Genomic DNA, 26905 nt, shown 5'->3' with positions numbered 1-26905 from the left:
ACAAACACAAGGTTCAACCCTAAGCTAAATATCCCAACCATAATGGACATTTTCAAGCATCTTTTAGTCTAGATAACCTCATTCTTCAATTTGTTAATTTTCTTATTTTGTATTTCAAGCTACAAATCCCTTTCATCAACAAATTCATCGCCTAACCACTTGAAGAAATTACACCCATTGTCCATGTGATTTCTGTAATTTCTACAATCCCAAACTTTTTTCTCATAGTTAACATTGCTCACATCAATAACAGTATGAAGAACACTATCATCTTGGAAAAAACACTCAATTATCTTGTTTCTACGAAGCATGGATTTAGATGTACCAAAGCTTGTGATTGAGAAACTGCTTGCTTCTTAGACATTGAAGCACTGATGGAAAATGGAGGAATACAAATGCACGACGGAAGATGGAAGATGGAAGATGGATGTATGAACAAATTAATGCACGATGGAAGATAGAAGATGGATGTATGAACACTAAAAAATGAAGGAGGAAGATGAAGATTTGAAAAACACAAACCCTAAATAGTTTATAACACAACAGTTGAGTCTTAACTTGAATGGTTGCATATTCGACATGCCACCTCAGCCATACTTAATGTTTTCTCACCCCTAACTAACGGAACAAATAAAATACTTTAACGGAAGAGATGTTAAGGTACCAATACGTAACATTTTTTAGTTAGGTGACCAACATGAAACTTCGCTTAAACTTAAGGGACCTAAGGACTAAGTATGCCAACATTTAAAATGAATTAGTAATCTATACAAAGAATAGTATTTTAAACTAACAACTTTCAAAAAGAGTTAATTAAAAATCATTCTTTTGGTATATTATAATTATCTCAATAAAGCATATGATAATGCATAAAAAAATATTTACTACTACTTTGATTCTATCCCCTAAATATTTCATTTTATTTTGATTTAGTTTTGGATATTATCTATTGTCAAAACTGTTTATTATTATTATTATTATTATTATTATTATTATTATTATTATTATTATTATTATTATTATTATTATTATTATTTATATTATTATTATTATTATGATAAATTCCCTAATGGCTATTTCCATAGAGATTTTGAATAAATCATTCATAAAAGTACAACATTTTAATAGTCAATAATTTATAGATGAATATATTTTTGAAATGTTTTAAAAACAGTGGTAGAATATTATAATTTGTTAAAGCAATAGTTTTTTTTTTATTATTATACATATCACAATGGTAGCTCCATTAGGAGGTATTATTTCAGTAAACTAGGTTTTAATATTATGTTGTAGAATTCCCTCTTTTTATATTTTTATTTATATTTATGTCTTTATATAAATAAGATTTTTAAATTTATATATCAATAATATTTTTTAATTTATGATTTTGTTTAAAAACATAAACTTAATAAATTATAATATAAATTGAATATTTTGATATCAAAAATGAAAAGAAAAAAAAGAGAGAGGGAGAGGGGGGGGGAGATACACATAAATTCAAAAAAAAATCAAACAAATTGTATTCAATATTAAAAAAGGAAATAACTTATATTTATGAAATAAAAAAATTCATAAGCATAAAAAAATCAAAGTTGAATACATAAATATAGACCTTTCGATTTAAAAAAGAAGAACTAATGAACAAACTTTGTATCAATGGATACTAACTCTCTCTCTCTCTCTCTCTCTCTCTCTCTCTCTCTCTCTCTCTCTCTCTCTCTCTCTCTCTCTATATATATATATATATATATATATATATATATATATATATAGATATATATATATATATATATATATATATATATATATATATATATATATATATATATATATATATATATATATATATATATATATATATATATATATCTATATATATATATATATATATATATATATATATATATATTATATATATATATATATATATATATATATATATATATATATATATATATATATACATTATAATAAAGATTTAACATAATTGTTTTAGTAAGAAAATTTCCTTAATTTATTTGATAGTATATTTTAATAATTTCTTAAGTATTTTATTTTGAAGTGATAATCAATATTATTTTAATGTATTTAATAACAGGTGACTTCATTCACCACAATACACAAATAATAACATGACATGTTCCATACAATGCGTCTCATTCTCAATCATGGCAACAATTCGTTCACGACCTCCACATAAGCGTCGTACGAATGAATACCGTCTTCTCATGTTATCTAAGTTACAAACCTCACTCATGATTTAATACCAATCCTAGGTTAACTTACTAGATTCATCATGTAATTTTCACCATTAGCATGTATTCAACATAAGCATAGCATCAGAAATGATTAATGGTTGGAGGAATGCATTTAGAAAAACTTAAGAAATAGATTTTGAAGTTTTTAGCATAAGTCAATCGATTGGTTGGGGAGGCCCAAACGATTGGTTCCTCTCACATTTCTGTTTTTCAAAGTTTGTTGAGGATCAATCGATTGGCTCACTAAAATTTTCCACTGTTCATAAATAGAAAGTTTGTGCAATTGATTGTAATACACTGTCAATCGATTGGTCCTGTAAAAATCACATCTTCTGCGAAACAAAAGGGTTGTGCAATTGATTGGTTGCAAGGACCAATCGATTGGTCCATCCACATTTTCACATTTTCACTTCATTGAACACCATTTTTCCTCTGTCAATCCATTTCCAACAAAGACCCACTCCTTCTTCCAACACACCCGTCTTACTACATGCTCATATACACATGTATAAAAAGAATTCCAAGTCCATAACCACAAGGATTTCAAGGTCATAAACACATCCAATCATTTAACCACAACCGCAACAAATCATGTAATCACAACAATCATAGGAACACATCAAAGCACATGTTCATGGAAATCAACAAGAGCAAGAGAAATTCTCATCATGTAGCATTGATTTTCATGATTTATCTATGATTCTACAACCCTAATCTTCTAGAAATCTAGGGTTTCTAACTAGAACCTACCTCAAGAAATTGAAGAGGAGAAGTTGTTGAAGATGAGATGAGGATGAAGATGATTGTGTTGGTTCCAATCTTTTCTTCTTCTTCTTCTTCTTCTTCTTCTTCTTCTTTTCCACTAGCCTTGTTTTCCATTCTTCTCTTGAGCTTTTCTCTTTATCTCTATTCTTATTGATACATAGAGAAAAAATGAAAATGGCACATGTGGGTAGTTGGTAAGAGATAATAACATGTGGCCACCATTTACCACATATAACATGTGGTTAGAAAAGGTTACAGGTAGTAACAAATATCTCAAGTGGCACTACACTTATAATATTTGTTCTACCAGAGCTATTGACCCATTATTAGTGTTACCAAAATGTCCCAATTAATAAAAGGTCAGTCCTAATTAATATTAATTAAGTCAACCTGAACTCACTATTTACTCTATTTATCCCAATTGACAACTTTTAGAGCACATAGGAACTCAATTGACCTCAATTAATAGGAATTTAGGTATTTAAGGAAATACGAGGTATTACATCCTCCCCCCCCCCCCCCTTAAATAAAAATTCGTCCTCGAATTTAAATATTACCTGGAACAGATGAGGGTAAGCTTCTCGCATTTCTGACTCCAGTTCCTAGGTAGCATCGCCCGGATGTTATTCATCCCACTGAACCTTAACAAGAGGAATCTCCTTATTCCTTAATACCTTAACTTCTCGTCCTGTAAAGCGACTTGGTAGAGGTTCGAAAGTCAGATCTGCTTCCACTATCGAATTTGGAAGAACAGACTAATGAGAATCTGAAATGAAATTTCGGAGTTGGGATACATGAAAAACATCATGCATTTCCAATTGTGAAGGTGGTAAAACTAATATGTAGGATACTTCTCCAATCCTCTCCATAATCTGGTATGGCCCTATGTATCTCGGACTTAGCTTCCGTGACTTAAACAGTCCTTTCAGTCTCAACCTCGGAGGATGATATGAGTGGGAGATACTCTAAAGTACCATTCTAAATAACCATCCATAAATCTCCCATGAAAACACATCCCCATTGCATTTTTTTTAATAACGATAACACTATTGATAATGTTAGGGGACCAACATGAAACTTCGCTTAAAGTTAAGGGACTTAAGGACTAATTATGCCTACATTTAAAATAAATTAATAATTAATAAAAAGAATAGTATTTTAAACTAACAACTTTCAAAAAAAGTTAATTAAAAATTATTTTTTCGTATATTATAATTATCTCAAAGAAGCGTATAGTAATGTATAAAAATAATATTTACTACTACTTTGATTCTACCCCTAAATATTTCATTGTATTTTGATTTAATTTTGAATATTCACTATTGTCAAAATTGTTTATTATTATTATTTATTTTTTTATTATAAATTCCCTAATGGCTATTTCCATAGAATTTTCGAATAAATCCTTCATAAAAGTACAACGTTTTAATATTATATATATATATATATATATATATATATATATATATATATATATATATATATATATATATATATATATATATGTATATATATACATATTTATATATACATATATATATATATATATATATATATTTATATATATATATATATATATACATATTATATATATATATATATATATATATATATATATATATATATTATTAATATTATTATAATATCTACAATTTATTGATGCATATAGTTCTGAAATGTTTTAAAAACAGTGGTAAAATATTATAATTTTTGAAAACAATAGTATTTTTTTTATTATTATACATATCACATTGGAAGCTCCATTGACAGGTGTTATTTGAGTAAACTGGGTGTAAAATGGTTGTATAGGTTTTAATATTATGTTGCAGAATTCTCAGTTTTTATATTTTTATTTATATTTATTTCTTACTATAAATAAGCTCTTTAAATTTATAAATCAAAAATATTTTTAAAATTATGATTTTGTTTAAAAACATAAACTTATAAATATAACCTTGTTAAGATTATATTATAAATTGAATATTTTGATAACGAAAATGAAAAGAAAAAACATAGAGGGAGAGGGGGAGAGATCCAGACAAATCTTAAAAAATAAAAATTCAAACAAATTGTATTCAATATTAAAAAAGTAAATAACTTATATTTATGAAATGAAAAAATTCAGAAGCATAAAAAAAATCAAAGTTGAATGCATAAATATGGACCTTTCGATTTTAAAAAAACTAATGAACAAACATTTGTATCAATGGATACTCTCTCTCTCTCTCTCTCTCTCTCTCTCTCTCTCTCTCTCTCTCTCTCTCTCTCTCTCTCTCTCTCTCTCTCTCTCTCTCTCTCTCTCTCTCTCTCTCTCTCTCTCTCTCTCTCTCTCTCTCTCTCTCTCTCTCTCTCTCTCTCTCTCTCTCTCTCTCTCTCTCTCTCTCTCTCTCTCTCTCTCTCTCTCTCTCTCTCTCTCTCTCTCTCTCTCTCTCTCTCTCTCTATATATATATATATATATATATATATATATATATATATATATATATATATATATATATATATATATATATAAATAATAATTTATAAATTTATAAATTTATAAATATCAACAATTTATTGATACTAATATATAAATACAAATAAATGTTATTGAAAAACATTGAAACCTAAATATCAATTTATATCTATGACTTGACCTACCTCATCTACTTATAAAGAGAAAATTTAACATAATTGTTTTAGTAAGAAAATTACGTTAATTTATTTGAAAGTATAATTTAACAATTTCTTAAGTATTTTATTTTGAAGTAATATATATTTTACTACAGATACAAAATATTAAATTAAATTTGTAAATAATGAAAATTCACAAATTATTTATTTTGAAGTAATATATATTTTACTACAGATTCAAAATATTAATTTAACAATATATATTTTACTACAGATTCAAAGTACTTTATTTTGAAGTAATAGAGATTAAAACTAATGAAAATTCGCAAATTATCAATAAAGATAAAATTCTAAATAATATATAACTTTAAGTCTTTTTTTATCAATATTTTTTTCTAAATAGAGTATCTAGTTTATATAATTAAATTTAATATAAATATTATAAATAATAATATTTCAATAAAGTAATAAAATCACTAGAAATAATGAATAGTCAATAAAAAGAAATTTATAAAAAAATAACTTTTTATCTTCTATATATATATATATATATATATATATATATATATATATATATATATTATATATATATATATATATATATATATATATATATATATATATATAACATTCATTTTTATCAATGTACTGATACATAAATTCAAACTAAAGTGATAAAATTGATATCTTATTGCACCATTTTTTTCAGATCTAATCGATGGCAAATTTTCCTTCTCGCTTGTTCTCAATCAACAACGATGAGTCTTTCGTAGCTCCTCTCAATGCTTCTACTCAAACTAGTGAAAATGTCCAAAGGATGGCGTATGTGGAACGTCTTGTTATTGAACTTCAAAGGTCTGATCTCCGAGAAAACGCTCTTCATGTACTCTCTAAGGTTCTTACTATTCTATCTTTCTCTTTTTCTTTTTCTTTTCTTTTTATAATATTTTAATAAAATCACGAGTAATCCAATTATTAAAGGAGTTGTTTAGTATGAAACTGAATGTATTTTCTCTATCAACATAGATTTAGATTGTTATGTGGCCCCTTTTGTAGATCTAGACACATATTTAGGTAATTTTAAGGTAATTTTTGGGCATTTGGGTAATTCAAGAAGCTTTATCATTTAGGTCATTCTAGTCATAGTTGAATTAAAAAGCCTCATTATTCAGTGTATTATGACTTACGATTTTCTTTAATTTCAAAATAAATAAATATGTTTAAAATATAATTTGAAGTTGTTGTTACAGTTTTAATGTAAGTAAATTGATGTTAAGTAAACAATAACATTTTATTGTAATTCTAATATTTTTATCTGGTGCTTTTGCACAATTGAGGTGTGATTATTTAAACTTTATCAATCTATTGACATGAATTAATTATTTGATGAATTAAAATATGTAACCAATGGGGTTCAAACCCGGAACCTCCTAGGAATTGTACAAGCCTTACCACTAGGCCAAAGATGTTGTTGTTGAATACTTATGCAATGAATAAATGTTAACCTAAATCGTAATTAAGATAGATTAATGAATTAATTGAGGGTTATAACTCCTTGGAATTGTGCAATAATTTCAAGTCAACCACCACAACCAACAATTTAAAGTCAGCCACCACAACCAACAGTTTCATGTCAGCCCCCACCCAAAAAGAAAAAAAAACTTCAAAAGGGTGAGAAACCTATTTCAAGTTAACCATGATGTTTGTTGTGATGTCTGTTATGCGTTATAATGGCTTTTTTAATGTTATTTTAGGGCCTTATAATGCTTATTGACAATGGCTTATAATGCCTTTTTGTAATGTTATTTTAGTGCCTTATAATGGCTTATTGACAATGGCTTTTTGTAATGTTATTTTAGTGTGTTATAATGGCTTATTGATAATGGTCTATAATCCCTTTATTTAATGTTATTGATATTCCTTATAATGACTTAATGACAATGGCTTATAATGCCTTTTTGTATCACGTTTTGGAATGTTATAGATATGCATTATAACAAGTTATATTTTGTTCCAGCTTTTATACGAGTTACGTATCAGTGTTAAAACATATGAATAATGTACAAACACGACACTTTGTTAAAATAGACATTAATATTCTTCATTAAATAAACATAAGATTAAATCATATTGCAAAAACAAAACACTAAGTTACCCTAATCCTAATTGAAATACTTTGTTACAAACACAAGGTTCAACCCTAAGCTAAATATCCCAACCATAATGGACATTTTCAAGCATCCTTTAGTCTAGATAACCTCATTCTTCAATTTGTTAATTTTCTTATTTTGTATTTCAAGCTACAAATCCCTTTCATCCACAAATTCATCGCCTAACCACTTGAAGAAATTACACCCCTTGTCCATGTGATTTCTGTAATTTCTACAATCCCAAACTTTTTTCTCATAGTTGACATTGCTCACATTAGTAACAATATGAAGAACTCTATCATCTTGGCAAAAACACTCAATTATCTTATTTCTACGAAGCATGGATTTAGATGTACCAAAGCTTGTGATTGAGACACTGCTTGCATTCTTAGACATTGAAGCATTGATGGAAGATGGAGGAATACAAATGCACGACGAAAGATGGAAGATGGAAGATGGAAGATGGATGTATGAACAAATTAATCCACGATGGAAGATCGAAGATGGATGTAGGAACACTGAAAAATGAAGGAGGAAGATGAAGATTTAAAAAACACGAACCCTAAATGGTTTATAACACAACAGTTGAGTCTTAACTTGAATGGTTGCATACCCGGCATGCCACCTCAGCCATACTTAACGTTTTCTCACCCTAACTAACAGAACGGATAAAATACGTTAACGGAAGAGAGGTTAAGGTACCAATACGTAACATTTTTTAGTTAGGTGACCAACATGAAACTTCGCTTAAAGTTAAGGGACCTAAGGACTAAGTATGCCAACATTTAAAATGAATTAGTAATTTATAAAAAGAATAGTATTTTAAACTAACAACTTTCAAAAAAAGTTAATTAAAAATAATTCTTTTGGTATATTATAATTATCTCAATAAAGCATATAATAATGCATAAAAAATATATTTACTACTACTTTGATTCTATCCCCTAAATATTTCATTTTATTTTGATTTAGTTTTGAATATTCACTATTGTCAAAATTTATTTTTATTATTATTATTATTATTATTATTATTATTATTTATTATTATTATTATTATTATCATCATTATAATAATTATTATTATTATTATTATAATTATTATTATTATTATTATTATTATTATTACTACTATTATTGTTATTAATATTATTATAAATTCCCTAATGGCTATTTCCACATAATTTTTGAATAAATCATTCGTAAAAGTTCAACATTTTAATTATATGTGTTTATATATATATATATATATATATATATATATATATATATATATATATATATATATTCTTAATATTAATATTATTATTATTATCATCATTACTATTATTATTATAATAGTCAAAATTTATTGATGAATATATTTTTGAAATGTTTTAAAAACAGTGGTAGAATATTATAATTTGTTAAAGCAATAGTGTTTTTTTATTATTATACATATCACAATGGTAGCTCTATTGGGAGGTGTTATTTGAGTAAACTAGGTGTAAAATGGTTGTATAGGTTTTAATATTATGTTGCAGAATTCCCTCTCTTTATATTTTTATTTATATTTTTGTCTTTATATAAATAAGATCTTTAAATTTATAAATCAATAATGTTTTTTAATTTATGATTTTGTTTAAAAATATAAACTTAATAAATTATAATATAAATTGAATATTTTGATATCGAAAATGAAAAGAAAAAAGAGAGAGAGGGAAAGGGGGGGGGAGATACAGAAAATTCAAAAAAAATCAAACAAATTGTATTCAATATTGAAAAAGGAAATAACTTATATTTATGAAATAAAAAAATACAGAAGCATAAAAAAAATCAAAGTTGAATGCATAACTCTCTCTCTCTCTCTCTCTCTCTCTCTCTCTCTCTCTCTCTCCTCTCTCTCTCTCTCTCTCTCTCTCTCTCTCTCTCTCTCTCTCTCTCTCTCTCTCTCTCTCTCTCTCTCTCTCTCTCTCTATATATATATATATATATATATATATATATATATATATATATATATATATATATATATATATATATATATATATATATATATATATATATATATATATATATATATTATAATAAGGAAATTTAACATAATTGTTTTAGTAAGAAAATTACTTTAATTTATTTGATAGCATATTTTAAAAATGTCTTAATTATTTTATTTTGAAGTGATAATCAATATTTTTTAATGTATTTAATAACAGGTTACTTCATTCACCACAATACACAAATAATAAAATGGCATGTTCCATACAATGTGATGGCCACAATTCGTTCACGACCTCTACATAAGCGTCGTATGAATGAATATCGTCTTCTCATGTTATCTAAGTTACAAACCTCACTCATCACTTAATACCAATCCTAGGTTAACTTACTAGATTCATCATGTATTTTTCACCATTATCATTAATTCATCATAAGCATAGCATCAAAAATGATTAATGGTTGGAGGAATGCATTTAGAAACACTTAAGAAATGGATTTTGAAGTTTTTAACATAAGTCAATCGATTGGTTGTAGAGGCCCAATCGATTGGTTCCTCTCACATTTCTGTTTTTCAAAGTTTGCTGAGGATCAATCGATTGGCTCACTAAAATTTTCCATTGTTCATAAATAGAAAGTTTGTGCAATCGATTGTAATACACTGTTAATCAATTGGTCCTGTAAAAATCACATCTTCTGCAAAACAAAAGGTTTGCGCAATCGATTTGTTGCAGGGCCCAATCGATTGGTCCACACTCATTTTCACTTCACAGAACACCATTTTTCCTTTGTCAATCCATTTCCAAGAAAGACCTACTCCTTCTTCCAACACACCCATCTGACTACACGCTCATATACACATGTATAACAAGAATTCCAAGTTAATAACCACAAGGATTTCAAGGTCATAAACGCATCCAATCATTTAACCACAACCACAACAAATCATGTAATCACAACAATCATAAGAACACATCAAAGCACATGTTCATGGAAATCAACAAGAGCAAGAGAAATACTCATCATATAGCATTGATTTTCATGATTTATCTACGATTCTACAACCCTAATCTTCTAGAAATCTAGGGTTTCTAACTAGAACCCACCTCAAGAAATTGAAGAGGAGAAGTTGTTGAAGATGAGATGAGGATGGAGATGATGGTGTTGGTTCCAAGCTTTTCTTCTTCTTCTTCTTCTCCACTAGACTTGTTTTCCCTTCTTCTTTTGAGCTTTTATCTTTCTCTCTATTCTTACTGATACATAGAGAAACAAATGAAAATGGCACATGTGGGTAGTTGGTAAGAGATAATAACATGTGGCCACCATTTACCACAAGTAACATGTGGTTAGAAAAGGTCATAGGTAGTAACAAATATCTTAAGTGGCACTACACTTGTAATATTTGTTCTACCAGAGCTATTGACCCATTATTAATGTTACCAAAATGTCCCAGTTAATAAAAGGTCAGTCTCAATTAAGATTAATTAAGTCAACCTGAACTCACTATTTACTCTATTTATCCCAATTGACAACTTTTAGAGCACATAGGAACTCAATTTACCTCAATTAATAGGAATTTAGGTATTTAAGGAAATATGGGGTATTACATTCTCCCCCCCCCCCCTAAATAAAAATTTGTCCTCAAATTTAAATATTACCTGGAAGAGATGAGGGTAAGCTTCTCGCATTTCTGACTCCAGTTCCCAGGTAGCATCGCCCGGATGTGATTCATCCCACTGAACCTTAACAAGAGGAATCTCCTTATTCCTTAATATCTTAACTTCTCGTTCTGTAATGCGACTTGGTAGAGGTTCGAAAGTCAGATCTGTTTCCACTTTTATGAAATCTGGAAGAACAAGATGAAGAGAATCTGGAATGAACTTTCGGAGTTGGGATACATGAAAAACATCATGCATTTCTGATAAAGAAGGTGGTAAATCTAATCTGTAGGCTACTTCTCCAATTCTCTCCATAATCTGGTATGGCCCTATGTATCTCAGACTTAGCTTCCGTGACTTAAACGGTCCTTTCAATCTCAACCTCGGAGTCACCTTCAAAATAACATGATCACCTTCATCAAATTCCAATGGTCTTCTCCTATGATCCGCGGAGCTCTTTTGGCGATCTTGCGCTTTCTTCATCATATCACGGACCATCCTTATCCTTTCGGTAGTCTCTTCAATAATCTTCGGCCCTAAGATCCTTTCTTCACCAACTTCCGTCCAACATAAATGTGTTCTACATTTCCGTCCATACAAGGTGTAATATCCCTGTAAGACCCTAATTTTGACCCTAAGATCCCTCATGGCATCATATTATTGCTCAATGCATTGCCTCAAGGATCATAGCATGTGTGGCTCCTTTACCCCAGGGGATGGGACTTGTGTGAGTGGTTTGAGACCACCAATCATGCTTGTATTGTATATTATTGCTTTTCTTATTTATTTACTAACCAAAAGCACAAAAATATGTCACCAACTCTTTTGTTTTGAAGCTCAAGTGATCATGTGTGCCCTTGCTCCTAGGAGGCTCATAAGCTCAATGAAGTGGCTAGATGAAGATGAAGGCAAGCATGACAATGGTCTAACAAGTTCCTAATCATCATATATTTCTCCCAAGTATCTCAATTTTCCAATTTGATCAAGATAACCCAAAGGGCTTGAGGATTGTTTCCCAAAGAAACCTTAATCTCGTTGTGCTTCAACTGTGCCTTGCTCATGAAGCAACCTCAACCTATGATCAAATTTAATCAAGTTAAGTTCTTTCATTCACTATTTTATGCATATATGAGCCTATGTGAGTATCCTCAATCATTCATTCATCAAGATTTGAAGTTTGGCCTTGAGAAGTTGACCAGTCAAGTCATCTGACTAAACTGAGGATCACTGAGACACAACTTGTGATATATTTGTAAAATTAAGATGACCCCAAGAGAAAAAATGTTCTTAAGAACCATATGAACAACTTTCATGTTCATCAAAAATCCATTTGAAACTTGTAAGGTCATCATTCATTTCAAAACATTATAGGTCATTTTGACTAAAACCCTAATTTTGGGTCAACTTCCCAAGGACCTAACTTCCTTATTTTTTATTATTTTTAGGTGACACCAAATGAATTGGAAATATTAAGATGTCTACTTCAAATGTTATTTTGGATAAAATTTCATAATCCTAAAAGAGATACATGTTATAATACAAAACATTATAGGTCACTTTGGACCAAAGCCATTGAATTTGATAAAAGTCCAACTTCAAGTGCCCATAAACTTCTCATTAAAAATCCAAATGATGAAAAATTTAAGTCAAAATTGATCATATTGAAAATATCTACAACTTTGATTTTGGAGGTTTTTCCATTTGAGGCTTGCATCATTGAAACAGAAGGGCTTGAAGTTGCTTGCTTTTGGCAAAAAAATTAGACATGTTTTGTACCCAAAACTTCACAGCCAGTTTTCATAAATTTCCAAAATCCAAATGAATTTTTGCCCAACATGACTTTTGTTCCTTATTCCAAGAGCTTTCCAACCATTACTCACATGACCATTTTTGGATTTTCCATGTGGGAGTTTCGAAGAGCTCAATGTTTATGCTCATTTTTGCAATTCACATCATAACTTGGAATGCAAGCTTGTGCAGCCTCTTGTGCACGTCCAATTCAACTACATTTGATCTCAGCATGCATTTCCATTCATTCTTGGGCTTTGCACGCGCCTGTACAGGCCTATGCATGAAGGATCCAAGTTTCATGCACACGAGCTAAACACCACCTTGCATCCATTCCATCTATAAATAGAAGCTCATGCTCATTCAAAAATCAAACCTGAAGGAGATCTGAAACGCTACTGGATTGAAAACCAAACCCTCACCTAAAGGAATTTCAGTTTTCATTTTCAATTTAAAGTTTGAATTTCAACATCATTAGTTGATCTTCAAGTCTTAATTCCTTAGCCTTGCATCATCATTACATTTTCAAATCAAAATTGGATCAAGAGCTTGGACAATTCGTGCTGTTTGAAGCTCCATTTCAAAGGTATATCACCAAACTTTCTGGATCTGGATCTTGCTATACAATGTGAATTGCTTTGGTTTTTATTGTTTTCTGAAGTCCTCAAGCATGAGGCAGGCCAGTTAGGGGTGGCAAAACGGGCTCGGCCCGTTGGGCATGCCCGTTTTGTCCGCACTTTTGTGCGGGGAGGACCAAGGATTTAGGCCCTCACCCTCAAATGTGTCCGCCCCGCCCCGGTTTTTTCGCGGGCTTTGGCGGCCACGTGTATTTACATAATTTTTTGCATTTTTAGGCTTAAAGAGTGCAGTGCTAACAGGCTTTCCCCGCCCCGCCCTCACTTTTTTGCGGGGCGGGTCTAAGTTTTAGGCCCACATCCTAAACTATGACCGCCCTGCCCCGCCCCGTTTTTTTGCGGGCTTTTGCGGGACGGGCCTAAACGGGGCGGGCATGTCCGTTTGCCACCCCTAAGGCCAATGGTGGTCTCAATTTTACAAATCGTGTTGTTTCAGATCAAGCACCATGATCTTCAAGCTCTTGTTTCTATCTAAATAGGAACATTGAGAAAGATCCATGGTTACAGGGGTGATGTACATCACCTCAGCTTTATTTTGATACCTTGCTTTTTCATTTTCATTGAAATTTAAATCCCTGCGCGTGGTGGCCGGAATCAATTGTCTGGCCGGAGAAGATGGTGGTTTCCACCACCATCCCCATGTGGGAGCTTTATCACCATCAGATCTGGCTGAAACATTATAATCCCGACCTTTCAATGTTTTGACCTATTTTAATGCAATGTGTGATGCGCTTGACTCACGTATACCATATGACCGCGCCTCTGAGCCCTCAGATCATTTCCATGTCAATTAATGAAGTGATCCAATGGCAGCGCATTTTTGCTATTTTCTTATTTTCTGATTAATTCCATTTAATTCCTTTTATTTTCAAAAATTCATAAATATTTTATTTGAAGTCACAAAAATATGAAACCAATGCCAAATATTTTCTTGAAAAATCTAGTTTCATGTTTTGATTTTTAATTATTTATGTGACTTCATTTAATATTTTTTGTGAATTATTTGGTTTTTAATAGTTTTAGTTCATTTTAAAATACTTTTTTACATCTGAAAAATCCAAATATATTTTCTTAACACATATGGATCATGATAAGTCAATGAAAAATAGTCTCATCAATTTCTTAATTGGTTTGAGATTTATTTGAGATTTTAATTCATATTGTGTTATTTTTATTATTTTTAATTGTTTTAAAATAGTTTATGATTTCAAAAATTGTTGAAATTTTTTGTCACAGCTTGTTTGACCATGTTAGACCTATGAGAATTTAATTGGACTTGTTAAAGTTGATTTGAATTGAATTTGAGGTTTGACCATATTTTGTCCATTTTATTTTGCATTTTTTTAATTCAAAAAATACCAAAAAATATGTTTTGACTTGTTGACTTGTAACCTTCATTTCTCTTTTATTTAGCATTGATTGATGATGATTTGATTCACTTTTGACCAATTGTGTTTGACATTTGAATTCTCTTCCCATTCATTTCATCTTCATCTCATTTCTTTTATTTTTGGCCAATGAGTTAATATCTTATGGTTGGCCTTTACATATGAGAGGTTTAACCTTCTTTGATCCAAATCAAACTCAACTTGATCCAAGATCAAGTGAGTTGCTTTGTGTCCAAGATAGGTTGCTTCTTAGTCAAGCAAAAAACCTAAAGTCCATACAAGGCCTTTCCTCTTTTCTTTTGACATGGCAAGTTTTAGGAGCTTGGCTTACTAGTCATGATCTCTAACTTGTGTTTATTTGCCTATAGTTTTATTGACCGGCCTCAGATAGGTGTGACTACTACATTAGTCCACTTACGATTGCTTAACATAACGCTAAATTATCTTATGACAAACTAACATAACCATACTAATTACTAACTTTAATTTGAGCATTTAATTTCTTGCAATTTACTTCTTGCTCATTTATTCATATTATTTTTTCCCTTTGCTCACTTGAGCACATATTTTATGTTTATGTCATTTTCCTTTTGCTCATTTGAGCTTATTATTGTATATAAATATATTGTTGTCTTGTGATTGTTTTGTCTTTGTTTTGTGTGAACCTAATGCAAAAGGAGAAAGGACTTAGAATTAGGACTTAGCTATGCTTAAAGGAGTTCAAGAGCAACTAGGCCTCATGCCTTTAGAATGCTAAATTTGTTGAATAGTAACTAGGCCTCAGGCCTTTAGAATGCTAAAATGTCCAAGTTGACTTGAAAGGACTTCCTTTCCAAAACTTCTTCTTTGTCCATTCCTCTTATTGTGTTGTGAACTTTTTGATGTTTTCTCTTGTGTGATAGGTATTCCATCTTGAGATAGTAGGAAGGACCATTGTCACGAGTAGCCAAGTTAAGAGAGACAAGCCAATTAGAGATCCTAGGAACTTGAATCTAATTTGTGTGATTGCTTGTTGTTTGCTAAGTCTAAAGGAAAGGGGCATCTTGAATCATCTCTATGATCTCAAGAAAAGGAACTCCAAGGGTTTTATCTTTTATCTTATCTTTGTATGCTTTAGGACTAGCCCTCTTCTCCTAACTCTAACCCAAGTCAAACTCTTTTTGTGCAAACTTTGACTTTGTTTCAAATTAGAATCCTAGGCTTTATGCCTTTGACTTTTCAAAATCATTTTCATTAAATACTCATTATGAATAAATCTTAATTCAACTTTGACCTCATTTTGTAAATAAATCTAACTTGTAAATACAACTCATTTCAAGTTGTTTTTGTGGTTCCAATGGCCACCTTTGTTAAAACCTTTTTTCATAAACATTAGTCATAAGTTTAAGTTATGATAGTGGTTGATGTAAATCTCACCTCATCTTTAGTGGTTGGATTATAAGTCTTCCATGCTTATTATAGGGTTAACCCCTCACTAGCATGTTGAAGCCTTCCTCACATGGTGGATTGTTGGTTTAGGTTGAGTTTTCTCCCTTTGATAACAAAAGACCTTAAGGCTTTTGATCAAATCAATTCACCAATCTTTGAGATTTTTACCCCGAACTACGAGGTTTTGATCCTACCTTTGTGATGGTACGTAGGCAATGGGTTCATCCATTCAAACAACAAAATTGTAAATATAATCTATTCTTTCCTCATCCCCCCAATCTTTTGCACATATTTTTCACAAATACCAACCTACAACACACATTTGCAAAAAGAGGTTCCCTTAGAGTACTAAGGATGTTTTGGGTGCGTAAAACCTTCCCATTTCATAACCAACCCCCTTACCTAGATCTCTGACATTTTTATTAGTTTTTGATTTGATAAAACTTCTTACTTGGCTTTTGTTCGCTTTTTAGCCTTTCCTTTGGACAAATAAAAGTGTGGTGGCAACTCGAATTGTATGTTTACTTTTGGTTTAGTCAACAAACCATAAGGTAACGAATACCCCGCTACAATCCCATATTCTCTTAAATGTTAAATTAGTTGTTAGTTGAGACCAATTGAGTTCCTGTGTACTCTATCTATTATCAATTGTAACAATTAGAGCTCCTATGTGCTCTAAGTGTTATCAATTGGGACCAATAGAGTAACCAGTGAACTCTAAAGAGATTAATTATTAATAAAAGAGACAGACCAATATTAATAAGTACAAGAGAGGACATTTTTTACAACATTAATAATTGGTCAATTGGTACTGGAAGATAAAATAGCAATTGAGATATTTTATATCACTACTTAATATCATGTGTTATTGATATATATTATATAGTATGAGTATGTGTAGTGGAAAATAAAAGAAGAAAAGGATAAGAAGTAGTAGGAAGAGATAAGAATGAAAGAGAGAGTTATTGATTGTAGACATTAGGGTTTGGACAAACCATAAAATAATTAGAATGGTTAAATATTGATTGTATGCTAGTGATTTAATGATGTGAGAATCATGGATTTGGGGAATAGGTGAAGGAACATGTTGGAGACATGAATTAATCTATTGACAAGAATTAATTATTTAATGAATTAAAATATGCCACCAATGGGGTTCGAACCCGAGACCTCCTTGAAATCGTACAAGCCTTACCACTAGGCCAATGATGTTGTTGTTAAATACTTATGCAATGAATAAATGTTAATCTAAATCTTGATTAAGATAGATTAATGAATTAATTGAGGGTTGTAACTCCGTTTTGGACACGGACGGATGCGTTAGAAAGATAACGTAAAAGGCTATTATTATTGTTCCATGTTATAAAATATTATGTGATTTATAAATACTATGATTTATATTATGATGAAAGTTAAATATTGTTGTTATGTTGAAGGTGAAATAACATGATTAAAAACCTTACAAAGATGAGTGAGGAAACCTAGGAGAATAACTTGATTAATAACTTAGAAAGATAATCTAGGTTATGGAACATGTGTGATATGTATGAGAATACATTATTCATTCGTACGATGCTTATGTGGAGGTCGTGGACGAATTGTTGCCATGATTGAGAATGAGATGCATTGTATGGAATATGCCATGTTATTATTTGTGTATTATGGTGAATGAAGTCACCTGTGATTGATGGATTTTGTTATGGTTCGTGGAACCGATGATTGTGGAACCGATCATGTATTCAGAATGTGTGTTTTCTGTGATGGTATACATCTCTTTTGGTATGCTTATACGTGTAAGCATTGGGATGTGGGACCAATGATTCGAGCCTCAATTGGGTTTAAGCCCCAACCATGGCGGACATAGGGGAAAGGTGGACACCAAAGTGGGATAAGGCCCATACGGTGAAAGAGACGCAAAGTGGGTAGAGTCTCATACGAGTGATGGTTCTCAATAGTGGGTTTAAGTCCTATAGGGGAACCAGATATCCACCGTGAAAGTCGAATCATACGAGCATGCATGAACCGGGTCTGGCTTAGACGTAAGTCCGTTCGGGAATTGATGTTTCGTGATCTGAATAATGATCGTGGTTGAGTTATGAGAACTCAGGTGCATGTTTCTATACAATTGCGAGATAGTTTCCCCACCGCTCAAGTCTTTGTTCCCATGTTGACTAGAGTTGGATATGAGTTGAATATTGATTAGAAACCCTGTAGAGCTGAGTGAACCCATAGGATAGGATAACTCAATGAGATTATTATCTCATCCCATTATTGTTGTTATTTTTCAGGTAATCCTTGCAGGTTGAATCTAAGAGAAGCTGTTATGGATGTTTCAAGGGATGTTGTTTATCATGATCTTCCGCTATGGAGTTGTGTGCAATGAAGATATTTCACATAGTTCTTAGATTTTTATTGTTTAGGAATTGTTGTATAACATGTTCCATTGATGTTTTTAGTTTGGACATATGTATATATTGATGCCATTAGGCACTTATGTTGGATCAGTACCAATTATTAACACTTGTATGATATTATTCTAGATATATATTATACGGGTTATTACGCAAGGCTTCATAAGGAGCCATTCCAATACTTGCATGATAACTATTCTTATATGCGAATTCAATCAATGGTAAAAGCTCCTTCCAATTCCCTCCACTTTCAAGTACACAAGCTCTTAACATATCTTCCAGTGTTTGTATCATCCGTTCAGTCTGACCATCCGTTTGAGGATGATTATAAGTACTCAAACACAATCTTGATCCCATAGCTTGCTGGAATGCTTTCCAAATCTTGAAGTAAACTTTGGGTCTCTATCGGACACAATACTAGTTAGAACACCATGCAGCCTAACAATTTTTGAAATGAACAACCGTGCAAGATGACTGGCCTTATAAATAGTCTTCACGGTCAAGAAGTGCGCGGACTTACTTAATTGATCCACAATCACCCAAATTGAATCATAACCACTTTGGGTATAAGGTAACCCCACTGCAAAATCCATTGAAATACTATCCCATTTCCAAACTGGGATCTCTAAGGGTCGCAATAAACCACCTGGCTTCTGATGCTCGATCTTTACCTATTGGCATATAATGCATTCCGACACATACTCTGCAATATCCCTTTTCATTCCAGGACACCAATAGTCCTTCTTCAAGTCTTGATACATCTTCGATGAACCTGGATGTATAGTAAACGCCCCTTTGTGAGCTTCCTCCAAAACTTTTCTTTTCAACTCGGCGTCATTCGGAACACAAATCCTTTGATTAAACAGAATAACCCCATCCGGTGGCTGAGCGAAACCTGGTTGAATCGACATCTCTTGCAACTCCTTATCTATCATTTGTCCTTGTCGTATGTCTTCCCTTAGGTTAGAAATAACATTCAAATTTCCCATTATCACACCATCCTGTGTCCAACTAAACTGAAGATTAAGATCTTAAAACTTTTCCAACAATGCGTATTCTAACATCATGAACTCAGCTTTATGTATCTCTTTCCGACTTAAGGCATCTGCAACCTTATTCGCTTTACCCAGGTGATACTTAAGCTCAAAATCAAACTCCTTCAAATACTCCATCCATCTCCTTTGCCTCATGTTTAACTCTTTCTGGTCAAATAAGTATTTCAAACTCTTGTGATCATTAAACATCTCAAAATGTACTCCATACAAGTAATGTCGCCACACCTTCAATGTATAAACAACAGTAGCTAGTTCAAGATCATGAGTCAGATATTTCTCTTCATGAGGCTTCAACTAACGAGAGGCATAGGCTACAACCTGACCACTCTGCATTAACACCCCTCTTAATCCTTTCTTAGAGGCATCACAAAATACTTCATAAGACTTACTAGGATCAGGAATAATTAAAACAGAAGTAGTTTTTATCTTTTCCTTCAAACTCATGAAACTCTTCTCATATTTCTAATCCCATTTAAAAGAAATTTCCTTCCAGGTAAGTCTAGTCATTGGTAATGCTATCTGCGAAAACCCCTTTATAAACCTTCGATAGTAACCTGCCAAACCTAAGAAACTTCTGACTTCGGAAGCATTCTTCGGTCTTTCCCAATTAATAACTGCTTCAACTTTAGATGGATCCACTGATACTCCTCCTTGCGATATCACATGACCAAGGAACTTCACTTCGTTCATCCAAAATTCACACTTACTTAACTTAGCAAAAAGTTGCTTCTCTTGCAATACTGATAGGACAATCCTTAGGTGTTCTTCGTGCTCTTGGGGAGTATGAGAATAAATAAGAATGTCATCAATAAAGATCACCACGAACTGGTCCAAGTAAGGTTGAAATATCTGATTCATATAGTCCCTCAAAACAGCAGGGGCATTCGTCACAACAAATGGCATTACAAGGAACTCATAATGACCATATCGGGTCCTAAATGCGGTCTTTGGTACATCCAAACTCTTAACTCTTATTTGATGATAGCCCAATCGCAAATCAATCTTCGAGAACACACAGGCTCCTTTCAACTAATCTAACAAATCATTTATCCTTGGCAGAGGGTACTTGTTCTTAATGGTAACTTTGTTCAACTAGCGATAATCAATACACAACCTCATACTACCATCTTTCTTCTTTACTAATAACACCGGAGCTCCCCATGGTGAGACACTAGGTCAGATGAAATGCTTGGTTAACAACTCTTCCAATTGATTTTTCAACTCTCTCAACTCGAGTGGCATCATGCGATATGGAGAAACGGAGATTGAAGTCGTCCTAGGTATCAGATCAATAGAGAATTCCACTTCCCTTTCATGAGGAAGAGAGGTGACATCCTCAAGGAAAACTTCCGAAAATTCACAAACGACAAGAATTTGTGTAACACTTAGATTATCGCTAGATTCCTTGGTAAGTACCAAGAGAACTGACTTTTCATTCTCAAATAAGAAATTAACCATACCAACCATACCTTCCAAGATAGTAGTTAATACATCCTTTGGAGTATCTTCACTAGATGGAATGATAATCAACTTCTCTTCACATCCAATAAACACCGAATTGGCAGAGAGCCAATCTATCCCTAAAACCACATCAACCTTCTTAAGTGGTAAACAAATAAGATTAATCTGGAAAATTCTACCATTCACCGAGAGCGAACAATTTTCACAAATCAACGGTTTCTCAACCACATCATCCATGGCGGTAGTAACCACCATAGGAGGAGGCAATGGAATTTCTTGCAAGCCAAGATGCTTCATGCACTGAATTGATACAAAAAAGTGTGTCGCCCCACAATCAAACAATACAAAACAAGGATGATTATTGACGAGACACATACCGATAATTAAGGCATTATTGCTCTTAGCCTTCCTTGCATCCAAAGTATAAACTTGACCAGTGCTCCTCCCCTGCATATGATTCTTGTTCTGGGGACATTCCCTAGACATGTGTCCCTCCCTTTGACAAGTAAAACACCTAACTCCACTTCCAGCACATCTTCCAAAATGAGACTTCTTACACACTTGACATTGAGGAGGTTGGTTAGGTCTTGTATGTTGCACCTATTTTCCTTTAAAAGCCCGAGATCTAGGCCTAAACTAGCTACATGGCCTCCCTTGGTCTCTCTGTCCACTCCTATACTGATCCATTTCTTCTTGAACATTCTTCAAACTATTCTCAGCCACATAACATTTCCTTAACAATTCAGCATAAGTAGTGAATTCCCTTTGAGAAACACTATGAGAAATTTCACCCCTTAGACCAAAAAGAAATTGATCAATCTTCCACCTCTCATCAGGTGCGTATGTGGCCTGTCTAAAATAAGCAGCCATGTCTTCGAACTTCTCAGCATACACAGCTATTGTCATAGTACCCTGCCTAAGCTATTGAAACTCAAACTCTTTCTGAGTCCTCAAAGAACTAGGAAAATACTTATCTAGGAAAATGGTCTTAAAATGCTCCCAATCCCTAGGTACTCCTTGATGGGTCATAAGAGTCGAAGCACTCTCCCACCATCTCACAGCCGGACCTTTCATCATGTGAGAAACAAACACAACCTTATTCTCTTCACTACAATGTACTATCTGAAAAATTCTTTCCATGCTGGTTATCCACTCCTGAGCCTTCACAGGATTCAACCCACCATGGAATTCAGGAGGATTCATGCGGAAGAAATCTCGGAAACTACCACCTGCATCTTCTTGTGGAACCCCTTGAGGATGAAAACCATCATTCCACTCTTGCATCATTTGTTGCATGAATTGATTATGTTGTTGTTGCAACTGTTGCATGAATTGAGGTCATTGAAAACCTTCACTACCACTTGGCGGTTCAGAGTATGAATTATGGGTTTTGGGTCTACCATGACCTCTACGTCTGTCAGCTATGATCCTGAATGTTATACAAATAGGATTAAGTTGATCAGGCTCAATACTATGAATATAACACCAAGGACAATAATGACAACCCACATATGAGGCAGAAAGAAATACTTATAATATTTCATGGCTAGGTCGAGGATACGACCTGCTCTGATACCAACTATAACAGGCACATATAATATATGTCTAGAATACATATTATACGTAGTGTAAAACTGGTACTAAAATACATAAGCACCTAGCAGCACAGTGTACATATATATACATGCCCAAAAGAAACATAACATGGCACAATATGTACATAAAAGTGCCCAAAATAAAACTACTAGGAGCTAGATCATTAAACAATGATCCCAAAAATATCTACATAGCAGAAAATACATCCAGTCATCAGGTAAGCAAGGCATCACTCTATCTTGCCCTTACCCTTCGTCTGCTTAGAACCACCTGAAAAATAATCAACAACATGGGGTGAGATAATAATCTCAGTGGGTTCCCTATCTTATGGGTACACTAGGCTCTACAGGGTTTTCTAATCAATATTCAACTCAAGGCAACAAGGAAACAAAGACTTAAGCGATAAGGAAACTAACTCGTAATGTATGACAACATGCACCTGAGTTCTCACAACTCAAGCACGATCATTATTCAGATCATAAAACATCAACTCTCGAATGGAATTACGTCTAAGCCAGGTTCGGTTCATGAATGCTCGTATGATTCGACTTTCGCGGTGGATATCGGGTCCTCTATGAGGCTTAATCCCCAATTCAAGCGACCGTCACTCATATGGGCCTCTAACCCACTTAGGGTATCTCTCACCGTATGAGCCTCTAACCCACTTAGGTGTCCACCTTTCCCCCAAGCCCGTCGTGGTTGGGACTCAATCTAATTGATGCTCGAATCATCGGTCTCACATCCCAATGCTTACTCATCTAAGCATACTAAATAGAGATGTGCACTATCATAGGAAACACACATTCTGAATACATGATCGGTTCCACAATCATCGGTTCCACGAACCATAACAAAATCCATCAATCACAGGTGACTTCATTCACCATAATACACAAATAATAACATGACATGTTCCATACAATGCGTCTCATTCTCAATCATGGCAACAATTCAATCACGGCCTCCACATAAGTGTCGTACGAATGAATATTGTCTTCTCATGTTATCTAAGTTACAAACCTCACTCATGACTTAATACCAAATCTAGGTTAACTTACTAGATTCATCATGTAATTTTCAACATTAGCATGTATTCAACATAAGCATAGCATCACAAATCATTAATGGTTGGAGGAATGCATTTGGAAACACTTAAGAAGTGGATTTTGAAGTTTTTAACGTAAGTCAATTGATTGGTTGGGGAGGCCCAATCGATTGGTTCCTCTCACATTTCTGTTTTTCAAAGTTTGCTAAGGATCAATCAATTGATCCTGAGTGTCAATCGATTGGCTCACTAAAATTTTCCCCTGTTCATAAACAGAAAGTTTGTGCAATCGATTGTAATACACTGTCAATTGATTAGTCCTGTAAAAATCACATCTTCTGCAAAATAAAAGGGTTGTGCAATCGATTGGTTGTAGGGACCAATCGATTGGTCCACACACATTTTCACTTCACAGAACACCATTTTTCCTCTGCCAATCCATTTCCAACAAACACCAATTCCTTCTTCCAACACAACCATCTCACTACATGCTCATATACACATGTATAACAAGAATTCCAAGTTCATAACCACAAGGATTTCAAGGTCATAAACACATCCAATCATTTAACCACAGCCACAACAAATCATGTAATCACAACAATCATAAGAACACATTAAAGCACATGTTCATGGAAATCAACAAGAGCAAGAGAAATACTCATCATATAGCATGGATTTTCATGATTTATCTATGATTCTACAAATCTCTCAAGTGGCACTACACTTGTAATATTTGTTCTACCAGAGCTATTTACTCATTATTGGTGTTATCAAAATGTCCCAATTAATAAAAGGTCAGTCCCAATTAATATTAATTAAGTCAACCTGAACTCACTATTTACTCTATTTATCTCAATTGACAACTTTTGGAGCATATAGGAACTCAGTTAACCTCAATTAATAGGAATTTAGGTATTTAAGGAAATACAGGGTATTACACAAACTAGTGTAACTGTCCAAAGGATGGCGTATGTGGAATGTCTTGTTATTGAACTTCAAAGGTCTGATCTCCGAGAAAACGCTCTTCATGTGCTCTCTAAGATTCTTACTATTCTATCTTTCTCTTTTTCTTTTTATTTTATTTTTATAATATTTTAATAAAATCACGAGTAATCCAATTATTGAAGGAGTTGTTTAGTATGAAACTGAATGTGCTTTTTCTATCAACATAGATTTAGATTGTTATGTAGCCCCTTTTGTAGATCTAGTAACATATTTAGGTAATTTTAAGGTAATTTTTCGGTGTTTGGGACATTCAAGAAGCTTTATCATTTAGGTCATTCTAGTCATAGTTTAATTAAAAAGCTTCATTATTTAGTGTATTATGTGTTACGATTTTCTTTAATTTTAAAATGAATAAATATGTTTAAAATATAATTTCAAGTTTTTGTTAAAGTTTTAATGTAAGTAAATTGATGTTAAATAAACAATAACATTTTATTGTAATTCTAATATTTTTTCGGTTGCTTTTGGACAATTGAGGTGTGATTACAGTTATAGTTAAGCCAAAATATCCATTATTTAGTGTATTTTGAGACGCATAAAAACATACATTATGTTTTTATTTTACACTAGTAATTAGCATATTAAATGTGATTATTTGATAACTATTGTATCATTCTCTATGTCATGATATGATTAATATTTATGTCATGTCTCATGACTTTAATAGGAATAAAAACATTGCAATTAAGAGAGACATTTGAAGAAAGAGAAAACAAATGAAAATAAAAGTGTAATGCTTAGTATGATTTAAATAAAATAGAGATATACGTATTGTCATTAAAAGTGATACTATATGATATGAGAGATAAAAAAGTATATGAAGAAAAAAAGAACTCATTTTAATATAATCAACCAATATTAGTAGTTAGATAGAAATCAAGTGACTCATGTTGGGACTTCGATCAATAAAAAACTCAATATATTAACTATCTGATCTTATGTAATAAATTAAATCATTTACTATAATAATAATAATGGCGACATAAAATATATTTAAGAGAAAATTAGGAAGCGTGTATCAAATAATGTTATTCTATTTTGATATTTATTATTTTACAATTTAGTTTGTATGTAATGTTTCTTGAACTCGTCCAATTAAGACACATGTTTTATATTTTTCAATTTCAAATATTTCAGTGGACGAGGTTATTCAAAGATCTTGCACCCCTATTATGGAATTCCTTTGGCACTATTGTGATAATTTTACAGGGATGTTATATGTAACTAACTCAATATATTATTTTATTTTTGGAATTCTTTGCGTTTTTACTTTTAAAAACCTTCTTTCTTTGTTTCTAATTTTTTTAGAACCTTACTATTTTTTTTAAAAAAAAAAGATTTGGCAAAATAAAACTATATATGTGTTTTACTTTGGTGGATTGACAATAGTTATTCTATGTTTGGAGGAACACAAAGTAGTAGTGGATGAAAATATCAACCATTGTACTTTATCATGCTACATTTCTTGGTGGATTGAACAATAGTTATTTTAGATTTGGCGGAACACAAAGTGGCAGTGGATGAAACTATTAATTAGTGTCTTTTGCCCCGTTACACTCCTTTATAACAATTATCATATTCTAATTTTTTTTTAATTTTAAATTTATGTATCTCCCTATTTTTTTTCTCTATTACATGAATCTTTCACCAATTCGTGTTTAAGTATTTTCA

General features: G+C 32.0%; 1 pseudogene; it reads left to right on the top strand.

Annotated features, from left to right (window-relative positions):
* Positions 1-6309: 6309 nt before the first annotated feature.
* The window catches only part of LOC127121665 (uncharacterized), a 36062-nt pseudogene continuing 15466 nt past the window's right edge, over positions 6310-26905 (top strand).

This window comes from Lathyrus oleraceus, chromosome 2 (assembly GCF_024323335.1).
Source record: "Lathyrus oleraceus cultivar Zhongwan6 chromosome 2, CAAS_Psat_ZW6_1.0, whole genome shotgun sequence".
NCBI classification, from domain to species: domain Eukaryota; kingdom Viridiplantae; phylum Streptophyta; class Magnoliopsida; order Fabales; family Fabaceae; genus Lathyrus; species Lathyrus oleraceus.
This window is presented reverse-complemented; position numbering and strand designations above follow the sequence as displayed.